General features: G+C 39.5%; 1 protein-coding gene across 4 annotated transcripts in view; it reads right to left on the minus strand.

Annotated features, from left to right (window-relative positions):
* Positions 1-22008, minus strand: part of CPQ (carboxypeptidase Q) — a 517628-nt gene that overhangs the window by 77071 nt on the left and 418549 nt on the right. The gene's annotated exons all lie outside the window — the stretch shown is intronic.

The following is a 22008-nucleotide window of genomic DNA, read 5'->3' on the forward strand; positions in this document are numbered from 1 at the left end:
ATGGGCTGGATGGACCAAGAGTCTACACTGAGATGGGCTTTTTCCATTTCCAGATAACCATAGTGTCAAAGTCACAAGAAGCTATGCGATGGAAAACAGGAAATAAATACATAAAAGAAAGTGTTACTACTAAAAGCAATCCCATCTGAAAACAGGCTATATTAAAAATATAATAAAATTTAAGTACTAATGAATAACATGCATCATGTCCAGAAACCAGGGGGCAGGTTTGGAGGTAGCTTAGGCCAATGAAGAAAATTGATCTGGGAATGAGAGTCTTTTGATTTCTTTCTATTCTTCATATTCATTTATACATCAGACAGCACAAATTTATCCAAAATAGGTGTGTCCATGATTTTGTGTAAGGCATGTGGTTACAAAAAGACGACAAACTACTTGGCTAACGCTGCAAAATATCAGTGAAGCTTCTTCCACCTTAGCTTCTGAGGGAAGGACAAGGAGAACAGGCATATGGTGAATAATTCTGGCCTTAAGCCATAATCCTTGAAAACACAGCAAAATTAGATGTTGGTAAAAATTTTGGTGAATATTGGCTCAGTTATTGAGCTTTTATTTTATTTATGCAAATAGGCTTTTTCATTCTTGGTCACCTGAGAGGTTCACATTTGGCAGCTAAATGCAGTCTCTTTAGTTGACTATCTGCTAAAAGGACGATTTTTTTTTACATAAAACCTTCTAAAATATAACCTTCTAAAAATTATTATTCAGTGAATAAGAAAAAATAGGCCAAACATGGAAAGCTTTCTGAATTCCAAAACAAAAGAAACAAATGTTTAAGAAGGAGCCTGGAAATGAATATGCTTTTAATGCAAACACATTTCACTTAAAGTAAAACATCAGTTCAAGGCACATCCATTAAATGCCAACACTCATGATAAGATCCTGGCCCATGGCAATCCACTAATAGGGAATCTACAAGGCTGAGGTACAAATTTTACATTTAAATGTAGCTAAATTTCCAATGCTATTATGGTTGACCCTCATTAATGTAATTTTTAGGACAATCCTCATAATGAAGAAATAGTGATTATTCTCAGTAGCCACCCAAAATATAATTACAGCACATTTGATTAAATGCTTCTGTGGTGAGATAAACTGCAATTTACACATTTCTGTGTTCTTTTAAAAAAAAGGCTGATGATGATAAAGGAAGCTAATGCTACTTTGTGGGGTAACATGTTATTAGCTGTTCCATCATTCATACTCAAACTCCAGAATTATCGGGTAAGGTAAATGGTGCTTGAGATTTGCTGCTACAGACCCTGAAACAGTTCCCAGCACAAACTTTATAAATAACACCAGGAGTCCTGCTGTTTCATCTGAGTCATTTTTCCGAAAGCAACTAGAATTCTTGACAAAGGTGTAAGTATGCTGTCCTTTACTAACTAATTAAACTGGTAAGAAGACGGATTCTGAAGGATATGGAACATGAAGCATGAATTTTTTCTTGCTTACTTTCATAAAGAAGAGGTAACAATCGTCCAGTTATTGTAACTAGTGGAGTGACTACTCGAGGTGATCACAACAACATTTACAGTGCACTCAGTGCTGCAGAGCAAGGCAGACACTAGGGATTCTGCCAAACATGACTTGGATATAAGGTTTTGAAAAGGAGATCATATTCACTCATCTGATATCTCCTGAGCTCCTACTGAGGTCCAAGTACCTTGCTAAGCCCCGGGCAAACGATGTTGGGCATAACTTAAATGTGTCTGCTCTCATGGAATTTCATGGAACCTTCAATCTAGCAGAGTACATCTGCAGAAATGAGATTAACGAACATAAGATTACATCCCAAACTGCTTGGGATTCCACAGATGAAGCTTAAAAAGGAAAAAGCCTCATTCTCCCCAAGTTACTGATTTTAATGTGGTAAAGACTATTTAGAAGCATGTTGGAGGGTGACAGAGGCTCTTTCACTACGGGCATGGTGCAGACTGGGAAATGGTATTCTTCCTTATTGTCTCTGGGATATTGGTTCTTTATAATGATATATCATTTAATGATGAAAAAGGAAAAAAAAATCATAACCATAATTGTAGCCAGGATTTACTAAGTGCCATGGCCTTAACTAAACATTTGACATTCATTATCTTATCAAATCATCGTAATGCTTCTGTAATTATTATTATCCTCATTTTATAGATGAAAAAACTTGGGCTTAAAGGTTATGATGATGATTAGAAGTGTAAGAGTCTGGTAAAAGGATCTGTAGACTTTTGTACCTTGTGCTGAATTCATCCCTTCATCTTTTTTTTTTTTTAATTTTTTTTAACGTTTTATTTATTTTTGAGACAGAGAGAGAGCATGAACGGGGGAGGGTCAGAGAGAGAGGGAGACACAGAATCCGAAACAGGCTCCAGGCTCTGAGCTGTCAGCACAGAGCCCAACGCGGGGCTCGAGCTCACGGACCGTGAGATCATGACCTGAGCTGAAGTCGGATGCTTAACCGACTGAGCCACCCAGGCGCCCCCATCCCTTCGCCTTAAAGATGAAGACCACAGGTCGGGGACTCTTGGCTGCATGGAGTGATGTGATAGGGCAAGTCTATGAATGTGCCTCCCTCAGAGTACCCATGCCCACACGACCACCCATCTTTTTTCCCCAGGGAACGTCTACTATGAACATGTGTTTTTTGAAATTCCTTCTATTAGATTCAATAATAGAATGTCTGACTCGTACATCTCTAAAATTATATCCTTCCCTTGCTTCTAATTCAACCTTGCATGTGTGGTAACAGACCTCTAATCCCATTTTACTTATTTAGGGTGCAACCCACTCTGTCTGTGGTCAGTGGATTGTCAGTGGAATAGCTACTGTTCATCCCTCTTAGCTTTTAAGATCACTTCTGTCTGTGGAGAAATACCTCATCTCATTGAAAGCTTTCTTTTCACATAAATCAGGGCTGGGATGGAACTTCTCTAGTCCAACAGTCAAATGAGCCACACACCCAACAAGTTTGCCTCATTTTGGCTGACTGGAATTAAAAATTTCCCCAGCCCTGTGGGCTCTGGGAATTGTTCAACCTCCAGCTCCCTGATAGCTGTTCTTTGCTGAGTGTTATAGAATTTTACCCTATACATGCTCAGCTCAGTATGTAATTAAAGACTCAAAGAGAACCTCATGAAGATTTCTGGATCTCTTTTTCTGTTTATCTCCCTCTTCTCTGGTACTCCATCCCGTAAACATAGCTGCCTCAGACTCCCCGAACTCTAGTCTCTGCCTTTGCAATTTAGCAAGACTACTGTGTTATGCTTGGGTTTCCTCTCCCTGCTCCATGGCCTGAAACGTGTCTCCAGTCAGAAAACTGGGGCAATCATAGGAGTCATCTTTTGTTTTCTTTACCTCAGGGATCATAGACCTCATTTTCCTTTGTCCAATGTCTGAAATTAGCTGTTTAATATATCATGCACAGTTTTCTAGTTTGTTTGTTTGTTTTAACAGCAAAGGACAAGTCTAATACCAGTTTCTCTCTAATGGACTGAGGCAGATATTAGCTTCTTTTCAAAAATTAAACACAAGTCATTTATTTTTTGTTTTTTAAATTGAGATATAATTGGCATACTTACCAGCTTCTTGAAGGTAGAAAATATGTCAGGTGCTGCTGTTGCTCCTACATTTCAGCACCCGATAGTTGCTTTACTTCTCAATATAGCAGACAAGTATTATATATGGCAGGCAAGTTAGTAGCACAAATTATAGAGCCAACTGCACTAAGTTTGAATCCTGATCTTGCATGTATCAGCTTGTAGTATATGGAAGGACATTTTACCTCTCTGTGCTTTGATATACCCATCTGTAATATAGGATTAATAATAATTGTAACTATCTTTTTGGCTTGTTTGAGCTTCAATGAGCTAATGAGGTAGAATGCTGCTTGGCATATGGTAACGCTCAGTACAGTTGCTATTATTAATATTACTATGAGTCATTGCCAAAAGGCCAGTTAGCATATTCCTGTACAACTGATCCTTCGTTGCTTTGAAATTTCATGCAGATAATCAGAGTGAGTTAGTCAACAAAATCACATGATATCGTTTCATTGTTATAATAAGGAATTATGCACCCCATTCCTCCCAGCCAATCGTAAGTAAGTAACATTAAGTTCCTAGGCTGAGAACAAAAGATGTTCACAAAAGCCACATCTTAGGATACAAGGGGATTATAAATGCACGTTGCTTTTCATCTTTCCATCCAGATTAGCAATGAAAAGGCATATGTGTTCTGCATTTCTAACAATTAGATTTTACTGGAACTGCACTAGTGGCAATAGATCAGTAAAAGAACATGGCAGTGAATTGGATTGTAAAGTGAAGACTCCTTTTATAGAGCAAATGATGGCCCACTGATTTATCTATGCCATAAATCTGGAGTTTCGGATGTAGGGTCTGTAAAAGGGCTGTACCTTGGCCAGCGTTACTTTCAAAGATCAGGCTTGGCCTCTTTAGACAGCTGCTTTCAGACACATTAAGAGCTATTCCTTTGGGGAGATTCTCCCTGGAGCTTTGATGGGGTTCTTAGGAAAGAGGAGGTCGCAGTATTTACACTTGCTAGGCAAAGATTTGAAAATCACTTGTGTGTATGCTTAACTAGCCCGGATATCAGTCATACGTCCGAGAATCAAATACAAATTAAAGTTTTAACATAAACAAATATCCTTGGTATTTGCTCTGCAAACCAGTCCATGTGCTACCACCATGACTGTTCTTCTGCCTTGGGAATAGTCCTTCCTTATGTGCCTGAAGGCCCCCCCCCCCCCCCCCCCCGTCTTGGTCCTGGATTAAAATGGCCGGTTGTCAGGTGACCTCAGCAGAGATGTTGGCATCATCTGAAGTTCATGTCTTATAAATATTTAATGGTAGTCTTCAGAGGATAAAGGGATAAAGAAGCAATTAAAACTCACACTCCTGACTGGATACTGTGATTAAATTCAATTCTGGTGCATTATTTTAGTTTGATGTAGTACCACGGTGCAGGGGTCTGTATGCTATCACTGATCTAAATAATCCCCCACTGATGTACATGAGAGATCTAATATCAGAGAATAACAACACATCAGTCATCATTTCTGAATTATCTAACAGCATCCACCTTATGAATAATACTTTGAATTTAAATAATCTTCCTTTCATAAAAGATCAAAGCCTTTGTTTTTTTTATCTATCTTAACAGCATTTCTGTGAGGAAAGAAGGGGATGGATTTGTATTCCCCTGTTTTTAGAGTATGAGAAACAGAACCAGACAGAGTAAAGCATGTGCTCGGGATCATATACTAATACAGAACTTAAGAGAAGCCTTAGATATTGGAGCACCAATCTGTAACCTTTCTGCGGCATCAGGGTTGGTAAAGTATTTTTGTAAGGGGCTAGAGACTAAACATTGTAGATTTGGCAGGTCATATAGTCTCTGTTGCAACTTAACTATTCAACTCTGCTGTTGTAGCATAAAAGCAATCATAGACAGTGTGTAAATGTAAATGAATGAGCATGACTGGTTATGATGACTTTGTGTGTGTGTGTTATGTGTCTGTGTGTGTGTGTATTTTACAAAAGTAGGTGGTGTGCCAGATTTAGGTATAGGCCATAGTTTATTAACACCAATACTAAATCATGGCCCATGTTAAATACTGCCTCAAGCTTAGGGGCCACTGTATATGACAGCAGAAAGTGACATTTGTACATGCTTCCTCCAGTATCTTCACAAGACGAATCTTGATCATCACAAGATGCATGCTCTACAGGCTGTAAACAACTCTCCATTTTATATACGAGGAAACTGAGAGGCTAACTCATTTATCCGAGGCTGCATGGTTGTAAATGAAGCATGAAGACTATAGCATGAGTCTCCTGACTTCTAATCTTTCTCTTCTGCTAGCTGTCCCATGGGAAATTCTTGCCTCTACCTGCATTTTCAGGTGAGGAAATTCTAGGATCTGGGGAGGTTGAATGACTTGTCTGGGGTCAATGACCTGTTAGTAACTGTGCCAAGACTAGACACACCATCTGTTGGCTTCTGGACTAGTCTTCATTTGTGAACATTTACATTATTTTGAACATTATTGTGAACATTTTCCAGGAAAAAAAGGTTTAACTAGAGAGAATGATGGTATGTCCATTGTATTTTATTTTTTTAAACTTCCTGAAATGAAACTATTTTATAAACAATTTCTTTGATGTACCAAATAGCATCCAGACACTGAATAATATTTTTTGATTCACTTTATGTTTTTGACTATTTTTTAATGCTTATTTATTTATTTTATTTTGAGAAATATATATATATGGAGAGAGAGAGAGAGACAGTGCAGAGCCTGTTTGGGATTCTCTCTTTCCCTTGACAAAAATAAATCAGTCTGGATTATTATTTCTACTCATTAGTGACAATAGTGTAATCTATCCATTAACCTAAGACACATATGAGTAAAGAGGGCTTTTAGCTTCCAGTGTAACAGAAGGCATCTGCTCAACACAGAAAAGTATCCACAAGCTACCAGTGATTGTCAGTTCCTAGACTCAACAGAGCATCCAGTTGCCAGCCGGGGATCCAAGCCTGCAAGGTACTGCCATGTTTCCAGACTCTGGATCTGGACCATAGGCCAAATGACACCTTCCCGAGATTTCTTAGGCCTCCTGCCATTTCTACCTTCCTCTGACAACTCTGGTTTTGCAAATTTGGGCTGACTGAGAAGACCTGCTCTGGATTCCCCAGCTTTGGGGGGAAGGAGTTTCTGGTGGTCCCATTAAGAATCCAAGTCCCTCAAAGGTTCTTTTGTTACCCATAGAATTAACATTCCTGCCAGGGGCTTCGCTTACATCACAGGTGTCAGCCACTCTCCCTGCCCTGCGGAATGTTAAAAAGTAAATACTAGAAGGATTCACATAGTCCAGCAATGGAAGAGTTGCTAATACACTAGCCAGGGCTAAAAACCGCAAATGACTAAAAACTTTGGAAAAAGCAACATGAAGGGTTTTCAGACTTTTCCTACAGGAACACTCACGACTGAAAGCCTTATTCTAATTTTCAGTTACATCTGGTGACTGTTTATTTAAGACCTTGGTTAGAAAATTCAGTTTAAATATGCATCAGTGAATTCTGTTGCCATTACAGGCTGGCCAAACCCAGTAATGAGTCTGGCTGGCTTTTATTTTAAAGTCTGAATTAGCATATGCAGGGGACAGTTTCCCTAATTGTCAGATGATCCTAAGGAATTCAACACCCAACTTCCTTAGGGATAGATCTACCCCTGTCTACACTCCCCTAGGTCACCAATAATCTGCAATTCTGGAGACGTTGATGTCTCTCTTTTTCTCCATAATTCTTACTCTGGCCTTCACTTATTCTATTTCCTTGGTTGAGTCCATTACTCAAGTACATGTCATTGCTTTTCCTGTCTCCTTTCTTCCCTTCTGCTTCTTCCTTGACCCTTTCTCCCTTTCCAATTTATCTCCTGTCAACCTCACCCACTTTTCTTTGTTATTCTCCTTTTAATTGTCCTTGTCTTAATTGCCTAATTTCTTTTCCTCTTTTGCAACTTGTTTCCTTTTTTCCACTTGGAACTTCTTTAAGCATTTTAAAAACCAATTATCACCATGTTGCTTCATTTTTAATAAACTTGATTTTTAAAGTGGAAACTCCATTTCCTTAGTGTGCTATGGCAGAGAGGCAGACATAAATTAATTAGAGCTGGCTGAGATGGGGAACAGAAAGCCAGTCTGAGTTCTGTGCCAGAATGAATATGAAGCAGGTGGCAAGGAGTATGAACACATACCTATATCCAGTTTAGCACACACTATACTCACCAAATATATACAGCCTGTCTGTGCCCAGAGAAAAATAAGTTTCTCTTCACTGAATGCCAAATGAAGGCTGTTAAGTCAGGTCCTGGTGAACCGTTTTTCTAAAATTTTTTTATTGAGGTCTAATTGACATATAACATTATATTGGTTTCATGTTTACAACATAATGATTCAATATTTGTATACATTGCAAAATGATCACTGCAATAAGTCTAGTTACCATCTGTCACCATATGAAGTTAACTTTTAGGATTTACTCTCCTGGCAACTTTGAAGTCTGCTCTACAGTATTATTGATTATAGCTACAATGCTGTATACTACATGCCCATGACTTATTTATTTTATAAGTGGAAGTCTGTACCTCTTGACCCCCTTTACCCATTTCACCTACTCCCCAAACCTCCTTCCCTCTGGCAACCACCATTCTGTTCTCTCTATCTATGAGTTTTGTTTTGTCTTGTTTCTTTGCTTTGTTTTTTAGATTCCACATATAAGTGAAACCATATGGTACTTGTCTTTCCCTGTCTGACTTATTTTGCTTAGTATAAGTCCCTCAAGGTTCATCTATGTTGTCACAAATGGTGGTATTTCATTCTTTTTTATGGGTGAGTAGTATTCATTACATATAAATATATATATATAAATATACATATATATGTATATAAATATACATATAAATATATATATATCTCACATATTTTGTATAAATATATATGTATCTCATATCTTCTTTATTCATTCATCCTTCAGTGGACAATTAGGTTGTTTTCATATTGGCTGTTGAAAATAATGCTACAATGAACATAAGGGTACATATATCTTTTAAAATTAGTGTTTTCATTTTCTTCGGATAAATATCAGAAGTGGAATTGCTAGATTACATGGTAGTTCTATTTTTAAATTTTGAGGAATCTCGATACTGTCTTCCATAATGAATGCACCAATTTATACTCCCAGCAACAAGGCATGAGGGTCCTCTTTTTTCCACATCCTCACCAACACTTGTTATTTCTTGTCTTTTTGATAACAGCCATTCTAACAGGTAGTGAGGTGATATCTCACAGTTTTGATTTGCATTTCCCTGACGATTAGTGGTATAGAGCATCTTTTCACGTGCCTGTTGGCCATCTACCTGTATGTCTTCTTTGGAAAAGTGTCTATTCAGATCCTCTTCTCATTTTAAAAGTCAGATTGTTTTTTTTTAAATGAGTTCTTTCTATAAAAACATAGAAACCCTTAACCCCTTATTGGATGTGTGATTTGCAAATATATTCTCCCATTCAAGGGTGTCTTTTCATTTTGTTAATGGTTTCCTTTGCTGTGCGGTTTTTTCAGTTTGATGTAGTCCCACTTATTTATTTTTTGCTTTTGTTGCCTTTGCTTTTGGAGTCAGATCCAAAAATTTATCACCATGACCAATATTAAGTATCTTGCTGCCCATGTTTTCTTCTAGAAATGTTATGGTTCAGGTCTTACATTCAAGTTTAATCTATTTTGAGTTAATTTTTGTGTATGGCATAAGATAGTGGTCTAATTTCATTCTTTTGCATGTGGCTATGTGGTTTTCTCAACACTGTTTATTAGAGACCATCTTTTCCCCACTGTATATTCTTACCTCTTTTTTCATAAGTTAATTGATCATATATGCAAGGACTTATCTTTCGGTTCTCTATTCTGTGTCACTGACGTATGTCTATTTTTATGCCAAATCATACTGTTTTGATTACTACAGCTTTGCAATATAGTTTAAAATCAGGGGGCATCTGCTTCCAGCTTTGTTCTTTCTTAAGATCTGATAAACTATTTAAGGAGAACAAATTCAAAAATGGTACGGAGCTTTTTGCAATTGCTATGAAGTCCTGTTTCAGAAATATGAGTAGTTAAGTCAATTGAAGATAGTCCTACAGGGACAGTGATGTCTGTGCATTGGCTGAAACACTCAGGTATACTCTCTAGATACCCCAAAATTCTGCTAATATAAAATCTGAGTAACACAGACCCACTAGCTAAAACACAATTTAGTTTCCCTAAATGTTGGGCCTTCAATAGCCTCCCTGAGTTTTCAGAAGGCTTGGAGTCACACCTGCTAATCTAGCTTTTGATTACAAAACACAACAGTTGGGCAGTGCAGGTAACAATAATTATCTCAGTAATTATATTCTGTTATGCATCGTATACCCAGGGCCTTGGGCTTTTGTGGAAACACAAGAGGCACCCAGAGTATCTTTAGAGCATGTGCTCTCTTCCAGTGAGCAGGTTGATAATAAGCTCTTCCTGAAACAATGAGAAGGCAGATTGCTTCCCCTTTCATACCTTCTTCCTCCCCTTTCTGGCTCAGCAAATTTCAGTTGTGTTGCAGAATGGAAAAGAAGGGAGAAAGCTGTACGTGAGGAGGGAGGATGGAAACTGTTCAGGAAGAAATCCAATTTCTGTCTTGTGCTCTGCGTATTTCAAAATGGAAATGATACACTTATTAAAGTGCCCATTAAGCCAACAATACAGGGAAGCATAATGGGGTTTAGGAGCCTGGGAAGGAGAAGAGGCAGGTCAGAGAGAGGAAACAAGATGAGGGCAGTATTTTTAAGGGAGACTGCAAAATGTTCAACCAGGGAAAACAAAATGCCTGCACACACTTCATTGAAGAGTGAAGAAGTACATCATCTCATACTGGCAACTGGCAATAATATCTCTCCTGCAGCCACAGAAAGATCTATTGGTGTCTAATAAGACAGTGGAGAATCTAGGTAGTGGTGTGAATTCCACAAAATGAGTTTAATGCATCAGGGTAAGGTTTATTAAATACTTGATATATTGACTTGATGTGAAGAATTATATCAGATTTGTGAGAGCAAACATGGTTACCTACTAGTCAAAACAGGGACACAGAGAAGGGAGGAGAAAAAACACAGAATCCCAACTGTGTGCTAGATGTTTCCATATATGTTGTCTCATTTAATCCCCAAAAGATACTGGTACAGTGGGTATTATCAGGCTTCATTTACAGATGAGGAAAAAAAGGCTCAAGAAGGTATGTAAATAACCTAAGTTCATACAGCTGGTCAATGGTAGAGCCAAAATTTGAGGGCAAATCCCATATGGCTTCCACCCTGTCATGCTGCCTTATGAGAACAAATCTTAGTACCTTCTAGAAAGGAAACAAACCTTAGGGATCACCAACCATGTGCTAGCTACTTTGGAACATACTTGCACATTCTTCATCTCCTATAATTTCAGCTCTACCGACATGCAGACGATTTGACAGACAAACAGTGTGCAGCCTCTTCAAAAGATCATTCAAGTCTCCACCACTGCAATTACATAAATCTGGTGCCTAGGGTTGGGAATATTATGAAATCCCCAGCATTTGGCACCCCTCCTGAACAGGGAAATCTCATTTGAAAGCCAGAAGAAAGGCTTTGGAAAGAAACAGGGTAGGAACGCACAAGAGATTTCTCAACTGTGCATGCACTGCCTTGGTGATGGATGCTTCTGCTGTCCCTACTGTGGCCAAGCAACACAAACATTAAGTGTTTCTGCAGACGAAATGGGCCTGGCTCTGGAGGACAGGTCTGACTTTCAACAATTGAGAAAACAATGGCACAAGGACACGTTTTTTAGTCGTTAGCAGCCTGGGTGAGAAGCCACTGGATAAATTCTTTTCCCAGGAATTTGGGCATCAGCAAATGATTGTAGCTAGTATTTATTGAGTACTTGCCTAGGGTGTACCAGGCGCTGTTCTAAGCACCGTTCTACTACTTTAGGTGGAGATATTAGAAAACTTTCCCAAGGCCACTCGCAGCTGGGAATGGACCACAGGGGTTTGCTCCAAGATCTGCCCACTTTGCTACTTCTACCACACGGAACGGGTAGAATTTTGTCATTATCACGAGAAGACACTGCTGATATTCTCCCATCTGTTATTTGCTTTATATCCTACAACTGCTTCTCACTACAGATTTCATTCATTCATCTTCCTATCTCCCTCTAAAAGTATATTAAAGTCCTGTTTATGTTTCTCCCACTGAAAAACAACAACAGCAATGTTCTTTTACCCCATACCCTCTCTAGCTACTGCTTTTTCTATCTCCTCCCTTTATAGCTAAACCTCTTGGGAGAGTTTCCTTTCTTGCCATCTGTATTCCTTCATCTCCCACTCCTTTCCCAATCTATTTCACCCTCACTATTCCCCTGAAGTTTCACTTGCCAACCCCACCCTTCTGGTTGTTAAATCCAATGGGTATAAAAGTGTTTTCCTAGGACATTGGACCTGATTGACCATCTGTTCTTCTTGAGACTCTTCCCTTGGCTTCTGTCAGGGGGACACCTTCTCTTGGTTTGCCCCATCCCTGGATGTCTCTTTTCAGTTTTCTCTATACATTTCTCTTTCTCTGCCCATTCTTTAGTGTTCTCAGCCCTCCTCTTTGCCCGGGCTGTCTACCCTACTCCCGTAGCAGCATGACCATTGAGTACTAATGACTTACCTCCCCACTGACCCAGCCCCTTTCCTGAGACCAGACACATATCAAACTATGTAAAAGGACTTCCTGCCCCCACCTTCTAACCTAAAGCTCTTTGTTCCCTGCTTCTGAAAATGCACCACTGTTCTCCAAGCCTAAAACCTGGCCTCATCCTTTACCTTTTCTTCTCCTTCACCTCTCATATCATATCACCAGGCCACAGCATTGCCAGTCCACCCACCTTCTCCATACACTCTACCACTGCTCTTGCTGGGGACATCAGCACCCCTTGTCTGGTCTTCTTACCTGTCCCAACTTTGTCCCCATGATCCATGCTATCAAAACTATTGCCAGAGTGACCTTTCCAAATACAAAGCTCTCCTACTCTTTCCTTGAGCTCCCCTTTGCTATGAGAGGTCCCTACTCCTTATCAGAACTTACATGAAAGGTGTGTTGTGATAATGCCCTGCTTATCTTTTCATTTTCAGTTTTCACCACTCTCTTGCCTCCTAATTCCCAAACACACCAAACTTCTTTCAATTCCTTACTGTGCCAGGCTCCTGGTTTCTGGGTGTTCCCACATACATCCTTTATAGGAACCACCCACCCCCCACCATCATGTCTTTCAGCTGACTGCTGGGTAACTCCCACTAGCTCAAATGTCACTTCTTCTTTGAAGCCTTCCCAGACCTCCAGAGCCTGGACTTGGTGCTCCTTACATGTGTTCCTACAGTCCCCTGTACTTCTAATAAGATGGCAGTCAGGACACTGTTTGGTGGTTGTCTCTTTGTGTACCTATATCTTCTAGTAAACATAGGCTCTGGAAGTAAGCACTGACTCTATCTTGACTATAGTTGGACTTCTAATTCCTACCATAGTGTCTAGTGAATAAATTAAAAAAATAATTTATAAAATACATATAAAAATAAATATAAAAGGTGTTAAATATTTTTGAATTAATATCTTCTAGGGGCTAGGAAGTGAGGAGAAAGTGGAGTAGCATAACCAGGTGAAGGGATGACCAGAAGGCAAAATAAAGAAGCATGGGATGGTAACATTCTTAGGTACTCTAGCTCACATTTTCCAGTATTGTAGATGAAGGATTCTTCTGGAGTCCAATGAAGACAATGAAAATTGAAAGAGAAGACTATGCTTTCCAGGATGTCTTTCAGGAAGACACCTGGGATAATTGCCCAGAGTATATGATGAAACAGACAAGATGTTGGTTTGTTTTGATACAGAGCAAGAGAAAACAGAGTGAAGGAAACCTATAGGGTTGTTAGTCCCCCCCTTTTTGTCTTGTTCAAGATATTTGTCAAATTTAAGCTGACTGTTTCTTTGTCTCCCATGGAAAATGAGCAGGCTGTACTGATGGCATGAGGGAGAGCCATGTTTCTCAGTGCTTTCCCACACACCCACAGGACTGAATACTTTAACATGGGCTCTTGAATGCAACTCAAGCTCTCAACTGACTGGTGAGTGGTGAAACATGGTCTGAAGCAATTTATTGCTTCAAGATGATGGCAGGAGGTAGATCTGGTTAGAAGTAGCGTGGCTCATTTTGAGCAAGGGATGTCAAAACAGAGGCTCTGCATAGCAGCTGGCCCTTTAGAACATGGCCACAGACATCTGGGGATACACTTGCCATTTAGGGGCTCTCTTCTGCCCTGGGGTACCCCTATTAATCTAGAAGCCCTGGAAACTAGGATGGGGGCCATTACTCTATTCTAGGAAGGTTATAATAATTCATAGGAGAGAATAGGTACTGAAGGATGAAGCAGTTGGGAAAGCTTCATAGACATATTGGCATTTGTGCCAGGCCTTGAAGTTCTAGCTTCTAGGAAGGAAAAAGGGGAGACATTCCAAGTAAGAATTTTCCGCATACTGTAGGGGAAAGGCATAGAGGAGGATTTGAACAGGGTATGCCCAGGGAATAACGATTAGACAAGCTTGGCTGGAGGGGCAGGCTCTGGTCATAGAATATTGGAAGTTAAGACAGAACAAAAATACCCTGCAGTGTTCTATAGGTAAGATCAATGGGGCTCATTTACCCAGCTTCAAAAGGCTGCAAATAACTATTTTTTATGTTGAAAAAGAAATCCAATAATTTGTATCACTTGCTGCTATGAATCTGATAAAAAGCTTTTCCTGATGACTGTAACAAATGGCCACAGGAGCCCTGTATTCAGCTGTAATATTATAATACACCCCAGGAGAGTCAGATCATATTGATTTCATTGGGCCACTAGCCTGTCTGTACAGTATTCTCAGAGCTCAATCTCCTTCACTGGGTTCCATTTTATTGTTGTGTGTAGATTGAGAGAGAGCCAGCTCTAGGGAAGGCTAGACTATGGGTGTGCAGAGAAGATGGAAGCACAACTACAGTCTTTAAGAAGTTCATATGGAGGAGGAGATAAAATAAGATGCTCCAATAATGTAGGGCAACATGTCAAAGAAAAGCATGAATGAGGACACAAAAGTAAGAGATAGATGCGGAGCAACTGGAACTCTCATACTCTGCTGGGTGGGAATGTAGACAGTGAAAAACAGTAAAACCATTTTGGAAAATAGTTTGGCAGTTCTTTAAAAGTTAAACATACCTCTACCCTATAACCCAGCAATTCTACTCCTAGATATTTTCCCAAGAGAAAAAAATCCACAAAAACTTGTATCAGAAAGTACACAGTAGCTTTAGACATAAATATGAAAAAAAAACCCAAAAATAAGCTAAATGAGTATTTAATAGGAAAATGACTAAACAAATCATGGTATATTCACATAATGGAAAATAGTCAGCAATAAAAAAGAAGGAACTGATAAGGGAGACAACATTGATGAATATCAAAGAGAGGATGTAGTACTAAAGAAATATGATATCCTGTGTTTTATTCCATTTACATAAAAGTTCAAGCACAGAGGCAAAACTAACCTCTGGTGATAGAAATCAGAATAGTGGATGTCTCTGGAGATGGGGGTGAGTTTGGGAGTTGACTGGAAAGAAGAATAAGGAAACTGGGATGATGGAAATATTATATCTTCATGTGGGTGGTGGTTACACAGGTGTAAATGATTACCAAAACTTACCAAACTGGGTGGCAATTCATTGTATGTCAATTCTATCTCAGTAAAACCATGAAAAAAATATAGGAGTTGGGTAAAGAACAGCTTCAGGGAAATGCTGTCTTGAGCAGGCTTCATAGAGAGTCTAGGGGAAAGGTGATTCAGGTGGATAAAACAGATAAAAGGTCAGGAGGTGGGAAAGTGTATTGTGGGTCTCAGGAAGGGCTATGTTGGCCACGAAAGGTAGGCTGAGGTCGTTACAGTGAGTGGGGAGGTAGGAGCAGAAAACACTGGTTATATATTCTATAAGATTCACCAAGAAAGAGAAGGCAGGAAGAATAATAACTTGAAGGGATTAAAATGCCTAAGGAACTTTTTTTTTTTTTTTAATTTGTTCGTAGCTTGTTTGTAGGCCAAAGGGCAGAATCACTGAGGAGGAAACATTGAAAAGAGGAGATAATTTATAGAGCAAGGTTCTGGTAGACATGGATGGTTCACACTTAGAAAGATGGAGGAACCTGTGGACTCTCTGTCAGGAGGGAAAGTGAAGGACTGAGTAAAACTGTGAAGGGCTGGGGAGAAGAAAATCATGAGAGCTCACGATGTTGTCTCTAATGTCTTAATATGGTGGGAGGAGAGATCTTCACTGGAAGTGACAGAGGTAGGGCTGGAGCTTGGGGAGCTTAGGGTGCTATAGAGAATATTCCTGGGATGAATGGAAAATTCTGAGAATTATACAGCATGGATTGATAATGGAGATAACTGCCCAGGCTTGGGACTGGAAAGCATGGAGAATGAAAGCATATGGTGGCTACTGAGAACATGCTTGAAATGGGTCATGGCTAGAAGTGTAGGTTAGATAGGGCAGGACCCATGGGGATTACAAAAAGGTCAAGGGTCTGGAAGTCAGGAAGAAGAGGAAAAGGTTCAGGAGGCATAAGAACTTTGGTAAGTTTAAGGTAGTGTTCATCAGTGAAGGTTGTTTCACTACTCAAGATGTTTGAAGGAGAGCAGTTCCCAACGATGAGTTCCAAGGTATGCTGATGGATGGGTTGAATGGTGATGACATTCAGCAATGGAAGTTGGATTCACTATAGATGATGGCAGAAGACGTGTAGAAAGGGACTGAGGAAAAGGCTGAAGTCCTGGAGAAAATGTGGCAGAGTGTCCCCACTGACAAATTTCTCTTTCTCCCTAGGTGAACAGGAAGTTGATCTGAACTTTTGTTACAAAGTACTATTTTAAATACTATATTATTTACTGTATTTAACTTCTTTTATTCTATGAAGGTAAAAATGCTTGAGGGTGTATTTTAAAGTTGATCTTAATCAAATCTTTATGAGTAACACATAAGTGGTTTCATCTTCATTTTACAAACAAGTAGCTTTACATCAGTGCCCTCCCACAGCCTTCCTTCCAATTGGGGTAGGATTTGGTGCACAAAAGTAATTGCTGAAATCACTTGACTATTCAGAAAATGATTGCATTAGACAGAGGGCACAACATGTTATAAGTTTCAATATCTGAAAAGAAGTTGCACGTTTTGACACTTAAAAAATGAAATTTAGAAGTGCCTGGGTGGCTCAGTCAGTTAAATGTCCAGCTCTTGATTTTGGCTCAGGTCATGATCTCACAGTAGTGAGATCAAGCCCTGTGTGGGGCTCTGTTTGGCATGGGGTCTGCTTAAGATTCTCTCTTTCCCTCTCCCTCTGCCCACCCCCACTCCCCTAAAAAAAAAAACCAAAAACCAAAAACTAAAAAAACCTCAATTTATGAGAAGAAAGGAAGTTTTTGTTCTTATTCATCTTTTTACTTCTTTCATTGATTTTTTTTATTGGAATAATTTCTTCAAGATTTTAAAAATCAAAATTCTTATTTTAGGACTCCCAGATTCCTATATCAAAAAATATATTCAAAAGGCCAGGGGAGCATTTTGGTGTATCATGAATCAGAAGGAAATGTCAGCAGAACTGTTTCTACCACTTATTGATTGTGTGTCTCTTGGCAAAATACTGCCTATCTGTGCCTCGATTTCCTCATGAAAAAGAAATTATGCAAGTGAAGAGCTATGCAATATGGAATGTAAGTACTAATTGTACTAAAAAACAGTGAATTGCTAGCGAGATTTTTTTTTTAATTTTTTTTTCCAACGTTTATTTATTTTGGGGACAAAGAGAGACAGAGCATGAACGGGGGAGGGGCAAAGAGAGAGGGAGACACAGAATTGGAAACAGGCTCCAGGCTCTGAGCCATCAGCCCAGAGCCTGACGCAGGGCTGAACTCACGGACCGCGAGATCGTGACCTGGCTGAAGTCGGACGCTTAACCGACTGTGCCACCCAGGCGCCCCGCTAGCGAGATTTTAAATAGAAATTAAATTAACAGAGGTGGCTGGGTGGCTCAATTGGTTAAGTGTCTGACTCTTGGCTTCAGCTCAGCTCATGATCTCACAGTTTGTGAGTTTGAGCCCTGAATTGGGCTCTGTGCTGCTGCTGCAGAGCCTGCTTAGGATTCTCTCTTTCCCTCTCTCTTTGTCCCTCTCCCCACTCGTGCTCTCTCTTTCAAAATAAATTAATTAAACTTAAAAAATTTTAAATTAACAAAAGAAAGGCAACTTTGACCTGAAATAGCATGCTGGCAAGGTATTCCTAATCAGGCATCTTCTAGAAATGAGCACTGATCAATGAGATGAGAAGTTCCACACCTTCCCACCACATCTAACTTCTTCATCAGCATCCACATACGCTGCCTTCCTAACTATGACCATAGAAGAACTTTTCAAGCTTATCCCAAAGCCTATTTCCATACTTATGCATTAGATCCTTTCCCCTTTTGCCTACTGGGAGAATTGCTTTGGTCATTCTTTTCTCTTCCACATCATCAATTTTTCCCCTCTTCACTGGACTGTTCTCACAAGCAAATAAACACATTATTTCCCTATCTGAAAAATCTTTTTCTCTACTCCATTTCTCCACAAGATCAGAGAGCCAGTGAGAGGATCCTTGCCCTTGGCTCTGTGCCTTCAAAGGCCACATTCTAGTCATTCTCCAGCCATGAAGTTTCCTATGGGGTAAGGCATCCATTGGGACAAGAAGTGCTTACCCAGAGCTGATGGTCCCTGCATTGTAGACCATTCTCTGGATACCTCATACCCCAGAGTTCTCTGTCCACCTGGCCCTTAGACCCTTACAGGGTGCTCACAGTCCTCTGAACTGGGTCTGTCTTCCCTAGAGTGGACCATGTTGCTAATTTACTCACTCCTAGGCTTGACTGATATTCAAGGGACGGCCACTTATGGGTGTGTGGCCAGAGCTTGGACATGAAGGCTGAGGTGTCTCCATCCAAGCAGACAAAGCCCCTCATAGTATGGGATGGAGCTGGGAAGGGAAGGGGTTTAGACCACAGTCCCTTTCCTTGTGCCACCAAGTTATGACATGAACTCCAAAGTCCACGAATTCTATATCTGAACTTGATTTTCCAGGTCCTTATGAAAGCATATTTGTCAGTGTAATGGAAGAACACATTTTATTTAATAGTTTTTTTAGCTTAATTTATACATTTTACATGCTGAAAATATTAAATTACATCTCCATTTATTCTTTTCCCCCATAAATATTAAGGGTGCACCCTTATAACCAAGAAAGGATTACTTAAAAAAATATTTCCCTTTGTGGCAAAATTCCACTAAAGAATGGTCTATAGTCAAGAGCTCAATTTCTCTCCTCCTGTTCTCTCTTAAACACATTTGTGTCATCAATATCTATTGCACCATGTATTTGCTTTCACCATCTAATAAAACTGCTCTTGTCAAGGTCACCAATACTTCACCTTGTTAAATCTACCAATTGGTTCTCAATCCTCTTACTTGGTGTTCCAGCAGCATGTGACATAGGGATCATTCCCTCCTCCTCCTCAACATACTTTCTTTCATTGTATTCAAAGATTCCACTCTCTCTGGTTAAATCTCAATGTCTTCTTTTTCACCTCTTTGCTGATTCCTCCTTTTATCTTATCACCAACCTCCTAATGCTAGAATTGCCAGGGCTCAGTCCTTATGATCCATCCAGTGCATGTTGCTGGTGATTTCCAAATGATTTCTCCAGCCTGTACCTCTTCTTTAGCTTCGTACTCTCTACTTGACATTTCCACTTGGATGTCTAGTAGGTATCTCAGATTTCACGTGTCCCCAGAGGAACTCCTTCTTTTCCAAAGCTGCTCTGATCACAGGCTTCCACATCGCAGTTTATGTCAACTCCAACTCCCAACTTCTTAAACCAAAAAACTTGAAAGTTCATTGGAATGATATTTTATTCTTGTAACCTATCAAGAAATCATATTGGCTCTACATTCAAAATATATCCTAAACATGACCGTTACTCACTACTTCCATTGCTAGTGCACCCTGGTCCAAGCTCCAATCACCTCTTGCCTGGAATACTCCAATAGCCTTCTCATGGCTCTCGCTTTTGGACTATTCTCAATACCAGTGTGATACCATTCAAATATGACAGACCAGGGGTGCCTGGGTGGCTCAGTCAGTTAAGCGTCCGACGTCAGCTCAGGTCACGATCTCGCCGTCTGTGAGTTCGAGCCCTGTGTCGGGCTCTGGGCTGATGGCTCAGAGCCTGGAGCTTGCTTCCGATTCTGAGTCTCCCTCTCTCTCTGCCCCTCCCCCGTTCATGCTCTGTCTCTCTCTGTCTCAAAAATAAATAAACGTTAAAAAAAATTTAAAAAAATATGACAGACCATGTCATTCTGCTCAAGACTCTGCAGTGGTTTCCTTATTTCACTCAGAGTCAAAGCCAAAGTCGTATCTAGCCCTATATTCTCTAGTCCTTGATCTTACTCACATTCTCTCCCACACTCCCTCAGCTCCAGCCACACTGATCTCCATGTAGTACCTGGAATATGTCAAGCATGTTCCTGAGTTGGCACGTTGTGCTGACTGTTCAATCCACTAGAATGCTCCTCTCCTAGTTATATGTTTAATATCCTGACTTCTTTCAAATCTGTTTAAATCTCATCTTCTCATCTGACCACCCTGTTTAATACCACAGCCTATCTCTAACTACCTCTGGCACTCCTAATTCCCCTTACTCTTCTCTACTTTTTTCTTTTCCATAGCACTTGCCACCTTCTAATATTTTATAGTTTGCTTATTTATTATTTGTCATTCCCCTATCATCATCCAATAGAACTTTCCTCAATGATGGCAATGTTCTATATCTGCATTGTCTAATATAGTAGCACTTGAGCTGTTGAGCAATTTAAATGTGGCTAGTGCACACTTGTTGGGATGAGCACTGGGTGTTGTATGTAAGTGATGAATCATGGGAATCTACTCCTGAAGCCAAGAGCACCTTGTATACACTGCATGTTAGCTAATTTGACAATAAATTATAAAAAAAAATGTGGCTAGTGAAACTAAAGAACTGAATTTTTAATTTTAATTAATTTTAATTTATATTTTAATTTAAATAACCACATGCAGCTAGTGGCTATCATATCAAGAACAGCTCTAGAATCTGAGTGCCATGAGAGCAGGGAACTTTGTCTCATTCACCAAGATCTCCTAAACACCAGGCAGAGTGCCTGATGTACAGGTGCTCAATATAAATATGTTAATGAATGCATGATCAAAAGTCCAAGGCCAACTTTTCCAAGGCCTTGCAGTTTATCACTGGAAGAGATAGGGGCAGAACCCAGGAACTCATCACTTAGGAAAACCACCTCTTTCCCAGCATACCAAGGAAAGATCCAGAAGTCTGGACAGGTGCCTTCTGGCAGGTGTACCCTGTAAAGAAGCATAATGCCTAATCCTTGGCATCCTTGATTTTATAAATGCATATACACATGCATATAAATTGGGGAAATAAGCAATCTTTCCTGCATAAAATCTAAACCTCCAGTCCCTGCCAATATGTAACCAACTCAGTTCATTTGTGGCTATCATCAGAATTCAGGACAGACACTCTCCACCTTCATGGTCTCGCAGAAGAAGGCTAATATAAATCTATAAACTATTTCACTGTTCCAATGGTGAGGAAGATGAGGGAATGTTTTATCATTCACAGATGAAAAGGTTGAGGTCACAAAATATAAGGTTTTATGCAACTGCATCCTGGAAACTGAACAAAATTACCGAATAGCTGTGGAAATTCATGTGGTTTTGGCAGAATAAAAGTACAATATAGGAAATTAAATAACCATAGAGTGAATGATATTTTAAAAGCTATTTTGGAAATGAAATATAAAATCAGTCTTATGATACCAAATCAGGAGTTTCAAAGTGTTTTCTTCCAAAATCTTATTTTGAAGATTCATAAAACCAATGTTTTCTGTTGTACTAGGGTAGTGAAGAAGTTACAAGTGCTTTACTAAACTGCAATAAAACTAAGGATTAGCCAATACTCTGCTCATGTTATATGCTTAATTTCTTAGGTTCCTAACAAAAGTAGCAGATTGTTATGTCTGTACTTTCCTTTAAAATACTTCAGAATAGGTTTGTCCATCAATGTTCATAGCAGCATTATTCATAATAGCCAAAAGGTGGAACCAACTCAAATGTCCATTGAGGGATAAATAGATAAACAAAGTGTGGTATATACATACAATGGAGTATTATTCAGCCTTCAAAAGAAATGAAATTCTTACACATACTACAAGATACATGA

The sequence above is a fragment of the Puma concolor genome, chromosome F2 (genome assembly GCF_028749965.1).
Source record: "Puma concolor isolate L17-30 chromosome F2, mPumCon1.1.hap2, whole genome shotgun sequence".
In the NCBI taxonomy this organism is placed as follows: Eukaryota; Metazoa; Chordata; class Mammalia; order Carnivora; family Felidae; genus Puma; species Puma concolor.